Raw genomic sequence first — 5,542 nt, forward strand, 5'->3', positions numbered from 1 at the left:
TTTCCCTATCTAATGGCTCACCTTCCCTTGTCCTATCTAAAGCATCGAGTTTTTCCCACATTTTTTTCATCTACTTCCCGAAGCCTGTGCTCTGCTGGAAGAAAATGAAAAGGAGACCATGAATATTCATACACTAGGAAATAATGTTCCTTGTTTCATATCAACCTATTTCTTGAATATTTTCCCACACTCCCCTTCCTTCCTTTCACAAGTAGAGAAGAACATTTAAGTAAAAGGAAGAATATTTTCCAAGGGTAATCAACCATTCCCTTCAATTGCTCCCCATCCCTTTATAAAAGTAATCATGGGAGAATAAGCAGCCATTTATTGAGAGCTTTAAGAGCTTCAATCAGTTTCACAGCTGGAGAAGAAGAGATCAGATGTAAAGAAGAGTAAAATTCTTTTCTTATGGAAAGTAACTTTTCTTCTGAGATCATTGTTCAAGTAAAATGCAATGTTCACTGCTCTAACAAAGACAGGAAGTTTGATAGAAGAGCAACAGGTGGTTGCTGACTGGCATTGACGACATGGAGAATGAAGAAAACTGAACCTCTATGCGTTAGCCCCCAGCTTATCTTCTCCCAGTCACTTTGAGTTCCACTGTCTATTAAGCTGTTAGTGTCAAACTAAACTGTGGTGAACATAATGCTGTATTCACCCACTCCATGAGGTAGTAATGGCCAAAACCTTCAGACTTGTGATTAAAATCCCAGACATCTCTGGCTGAGAAAAACAAGAAAGAGAAGCAGACTCAAGTCTCCAGGAAATTCTTTAACTTTGCATCCAAAGTTAGTTTCCTTCTTGAGAGCTCAAATTAAAAATTAGTTTCCTAATTATTCTAAAAAGGATAAATGAAATTGCTGAGGAAAAAGAGATGTACTATTACACCAACATTCCTGATGAGTTTTATTCCTGGTTCTGATGAAACACGGATTTCTTTTCCTTTTAGTGCATCCTGTTTATTATTCTAGAACTGTTGTTCTCCCATTCTACATGCTCCTATGAGTTATTACCTAAGGATGGTTAATGAGAAAACTTCATCCCCCTGGACACAGTGGTTGTCTCAGTAGTGAGCACTTGATCCAAACAAGGCCAATCATCTTTTTTCTGCATTGGAGGAAGTTGTTAGGTATTCTAGAGGAGAGAATGTTAAACTGTCCTCTCTTCACAAATAATGTATGCCTAGTGCTGCCATAGGCCATTTCTACTACCTTGTGCTAAAAAGCTGCATATGCATTATGTCAACACAAAATCAGAATCAGCAGCTGGGGGAGGATGGGGAGATTTGGGGACAAATGATAATTTTTGAATTCTTGATCTGATCTGCCTGAAACCCTTAGACATCTTAGTTATTCTTGCACACTGAATTTCCTGGGAAGTAGACTCTGAGATGGAGATCAGTGTGCAGTTTTATTAGGGCGTGTTCTTGGAGGTAGATACCTGTGGAAGGGAAGGAAAGAAAGCAAGATGGGCAGAAGTAGAAGTTGAATTGTTTTGTAGTTACAAGAAAGTGGCAGCAATCTCATGAGGTGATCTAAAGCTGGGAAGACCCTGAGTGACCTTGAATAAGATGGTGCCCTTCACCGAGATAATCCCTGTAGGTGATGACGGCAGGGGAGTAAATCCTTCATTCTGAAAGCTGGACCTTGTTGTTGGAACACGTCATAGTATTTAACTCAGTTACATAATATATAAATTCATATCCCTACCACTTCCCATTTCTTTTTTTTAATAAAGAAAACAAGCAGTTTGAGTTGGATTTCTACACCTCATATCAAGAAAGGTTCTCACTAAAGCATGGTGTAATGATTCCATAACCAGAATCATACAGATTAATGAAAGTTGGATAAGGCTCCTGGAAAAGGACCCAAATGTTCTATCTCCTATTTGAGGAAGATAGTAACAAAGTAAAAGAAATATTCAGAGATGAAGGAGTAATTTACTTCTCTGGGTGATTAGAAGCATTAAGAACATGGTTTTTGTTATTCTTGTTTTTTTTCCCTCCCCCCCTTTTTTGGAGAGGTTTTTGCTATAGGGCATGTGCACTTGCCAGAAAGACAGAGAGACAGAAAGTGAGAAATCACCCCCGGGGGCGGGGGGGGGAGGGGATTGCCATGCAGCAATCCTTTCTCCTCCATTCTCCTCTCGGGATCTTGGGTACGCGCACACACACACACACACGGCTGGCATGAGTTTAAGCCACCAGGTCTGGGCCTCAAACCACTGTCAACTACATGGGAGTCCAGCAACACAGCCATTACGCCAACTGCTGGTCCCTTGTTCTTATTTTAGCTTTTGCTATAGGGCATGTGTGTTCACCAGAGAGAGATATACAGAGAGAGAGAGGAAAAAAAAGAGAAAAAATGAAAATTCACTCCTTGGGGGAAATGGCAACATGGCAATCTCTTTTCTTCCATTCTTCTCAGGATTTGGGGCACACATGCACATGTGTTTGATATGTTTTTTAAGCTGCCAGATCCGAGATCTGAACCGCGCAGTTGACAATGTAGGATTCAGCTGCCTTAACCACCACACCACTAGTTGGTCCCAAGAACATAGTTTTAAGTGGCATTTCACTTAGCAGACAATGAAAATGTCTAGTGATGAAGATTTATAGTTTAACTCTTTATATTAAATGTGACTTATATACATTCATTCATCAAAATAAGGAAGAAAATGAAAATGAGGAAATCTCTCTAATCTTTTATTTGGATTTAAAACTTTTCAGTATGCCTCTTACAGTAAATTTTTGTTTTTGTTTTTGTATTGAAAAAAATCTATTTTCGCAGCCTTATCTTGGTCTTATTATCAACAGCTAACATTTTTAAAAAGAGGGTTTTTTTTTAAATTTAACGTTATTTATTTACTTACTTATTTTTTTACTTTGATGAGTGACAGAGTGAGAGAGAGGGGGGTGGGGGAAGTGAGAAAGCAAGCCACCAGGTCTGGAACCTGAACCATGGTCAGCCATGTGGAAGTCCAGAGCCCTTAACCACATGCCACCTGCTGGTCCCATTGTTACCAAACTCAAATCAGGATTGCTTGCCCAAGCACTATGAACCAAGCCATAGGCACATGGTGTGATGAAGGAAAGTACAGCTTTATTGCAAAGCGCAAAGCAAGGAGAGCGGGCAGCTCATGCTAAAAAGACCCAGTCTCCCCGAGATGTTCTCCACATGTGTTTTTAAGGGCAAAATTAGGGGCAGAGGTCCTAGGTGCATGATCAGTTCAGTGATTGGTTCAAGAGGGAGTGATCATCTCATGGGCATTCTTGATTGGTGAGGCCTTAGATAATCATATTCCTCTTCAGGTGTCTGGAACCATTCAGCCTGGAGTCTCTGAGCTCACAATCAGCAGTTTCCAGCCTACAAAACATCTTACACGTTGAAATGAAAACCTTCTCTTTCCTGTAAGTGAGAGTTTTAGAGGTCAAATGGCCCTCACTCATGGTCCATGTTGGTCATTATCATAACCGAAGTCTGAAGACTTACTCCTTACTCTGGGCCATTACAATGCAAATGGACTTTATATTTCAGGAACCCTAGAAAATACATTAGGGGGTCTTTGCTCGGTTTCACCATCAACAGCTAAATTTATAAAGCATTTTATACCTGCCACATGCCTTATGTGCTTTGTCTCATTTACTTTTCACAACCATCCCATAAGTTATGTAAAATCACAATATCCATTTGTAGTAGGGTCAATATTGGTCCCTTCAAAGATGTCTAGGTACTAATCCCTGGAACTTGGGACTATGTTCCCTTATATGGCATCGTTGGAAATAACCAACTTTGCAAAAATAATAATTCATACTTATTGAATCTGAATCTCCCCTGCAGAGATGCTCAGAGCCAGAGAGAGCACAAATGGCCCACTCTGTTGGTACCAGACACTGGGTTCTAAGTGATCCCTCAGAAGATCTGTAGTTGTCTCTGGTCCCTTTGTGGCTGTCATTATTGTTGGCAGAAACAATCAACTCTGCAAAAATAATAATGCAGTTTATTTCTAAGTATGAATTTGAGTGATCTAGGCTCAGGGAAGAGGCAAAACATGCCTTTCTTGGGGTGATCAGGTACAGGGTTTTCTTTTATTTGATTTTGAGAGCGAGAGTTTAAAATTTAGAAAAGATATTTTTTATTAGTCTGGCCCCAAAAGGCGGGACTTGTGAAACTTGTGGAAGTGTATGTGTGTGTGTGTGGAGGGGGAAGGTAGGGCTTGTAGGTTATAGGTGGGCTTTACAGTTTTTAGGTTGCTGATTGGGAAAAAAAAAAGGCTGTTTAAATCAGAAAGGAATGTATTTTAACAGAGATAAGGAGGCTTAATATCTATCACAAAGATAGTAGATAAGGAGGCTTAATATATATCACAAAGATAGTCTACCAGGGATAAGACGTGGGAAGAGTCCTGTTACCAATGGGTCAAAATGGTCTATTAATGTTTGTGGGTGTGACTCCCTCCAGGCCCTCTGGAAAGAATTTTGGAAACAGGAAATAAACAGTCAGACAGAAGTCCTCAGCGGTTAAAGGAGCTATGCACATATGATTAAGTTAAAGATCCCTCGTGGGGGAGTTTATTTGAGTGGGCCCAATGTAATCACATGGGCCCTTATTAGAGGGAGGCAGGAGGCTATGAGTCAGAGAAAGAGGATGTGAGAGTAGAAACAAAGGTCAAAGAGGAGAGAAGAAGCTATGTTGCTGGCTTGGAAGATGGAGGAAAGCATCTTGAGCCAAGGAATGCAGCTCTAGAATCTGCAAATGGCAAGAAAAGGGATTCTTTTTTAGAGGCCTTCAGGGGGACCAGCAGTAAGCGTAATGGCTATGTCGCTGGACTCCCACGTAGTCGACCGCGGTTCGAGTCCCGGACCCGGTGGCTTAAAACTCATGCCAGGCGTGTGTGCGTGCGTGCCCAAGATCCGAAGAGGAGAATGGAGGAGAAGGGATTGTGGCGTGGCCATCCTCCCTGGGGGATGATTTCTCGCTTTCTGTCTTTCTGTCTCTGTCTGTCTGGCGAGCGCATGCGCCCTAGAGAGAAAAACCTCTCAAAAAAAAAAAAAAGAGACCTTCAGTAGAAATGTAGACCCATCGACCTTGATTTTAGTCCAGTAAACCAGATTCCATATCTCTGACTTCCAGAACTGTAAAAAAAAAAAAAAAAAAAAAAAAAAAAAAAAAAAAAAAAAAAAAAAAAAAAAAAAAAAAAAAAAAAAAAAAAAAAAAAATACAGGTTGTGTTGTTTTGAGTCAATCAGTTTGTAGTAATTTGTTACAGCAGCAATAGGAAGCTAATACATCCTTTTATAGATGACAGATACAAGTCCAGGGAGATCATTTATTTGTCATTTATTTGTGTAGGGTTGGGTTGCTATTTGATGCCAGAACTGGGATTTGAGTCTGGGCAGTTTGATGTATCTCTGCTTGTTTGAGCCACCAAAATGTCCTATAAAGTCTTGTAAATAAGAAAATTATTTCATGAGCCTCAACTGACATCTCAAACTTAAACTCTGCCATCCTGCTCTCAATGTGCAGTATGTAATATGACTCTTT

This window comes from Tupaia chinensis, unplaced genomic scaffold, assembly GCF_000334495.1.
Source record: "Tupaia chinensis unplaced genomic scaffold, TupChi_1.0 Scaffold000248_2, whole genome shotgun sequence".
Lineage (NCBI taxonomy): Eukaryota > Metazoa > Chordata > Mammalia > Scandentia > Tupaiidae > Tupaia > Tupaia belangeri.